Below are 1,087 nucleotides of genomic sequence, written 5' to 3'. Positions count from 1 at the left end.
GAGTCTAGTTTAAAGCTCGCCGTACGAGATCAGCCAACCTGGAAGAGAAGACACGCTTGCCATTAGGGGAGAGATGAAGCCCATCCCGCCCCAGCAATCCACCCTCCCGAAAGCATGGGTCGTTGTCAAGGAACCCAAGGCCTGCCTGGCGGCACCAGCTGCGTAAGCACCAATTGACCTCGCCAATGCAGGCCTCGTGCCTCCGTCCCTGCCCATTCACCGGAAGAAGAGAGGAAAACACCACCTGTGCCCCTGTCTCCTTCAGCCTGCCCCCCAGAGCCTCGAAGTCCCTCATAATGCAGTCAGGGTTGCCTCTTGCTTGTTTGTTTGCCTATTCTTAACCTTCAACCTTGCCTATCCTTAACCTTACTTTTATTACTTTCTCAATCAAAACAAAAATCATGGCTCAGAGAAATTTCATTATCTACCCCCTTTTACTTGTTCCTGCACACACACCTATCGTCTATCGTTGCCTCTCTCTGTTCCCACCACCTGCTGTGACCTCTTCATACCCCGTTGACTACCAGTGCAGTGGCCATAGCTCCCGACATCTGTGACAGCTTTAACAGTACCAAGGCAATGGTAATTTTTCTACGACTATATATTTTGAAAATTTGTTGGAGGGAGTGAATGGTTACCTGACTTCCTTTAATATTGAAACCTGAACTTACATCACATTCCATTCCAGAGCCCCAAATCCAAGACGCTGCCTGCCAGACTTGGCACGCAGGGTATGCAGCATCCTGGATTATATTTAGGTAGTATGTCCCACTGACATGTTACCTAATGGACTAAATTGATGGGGACTACAGAACCAGTAGAGTCATCTGCCCCTCTGGGCCAGCTGCCAGTGGACTGCGGTTGAAGGGTTGGCCTTTGTGCGACACTACTGCCATTTGTGCCCCCTGCCCGGCCATCTGGGCAGCTATCACCTGGAAGATGTTCCAGATGTGGTGCCTACTTTGAACTGTCACAGCATGTCCTCCTGTCCCTATTTGGCCAGGAGGTCAGCCACAGCCAGCTGGGTTCAAGATGCCAGCTCTGAGCAGGCAGGGTCCTGCCACTGGCCTCACTAGCAGGAACTCTG

Source organism: Gavialis gangeticus, unplaced genomic scaffold (genome assembly GCF_001723915.1).
Source record: "Gavialis gangeticus isolate Ggan-Ray unplaced genomic scaffold, GavGan_comp1, whole genome shotgun sequence".
Taxonomy (NCBI): domain Eukaryota; kingdom Metazoa; phylum Chordata; order Crocodylia; family Gavialidae; genus Gavialis; species Gavialis gangeticus.
Note: the sequence above shows the minus strand (reverse complement) of the source record.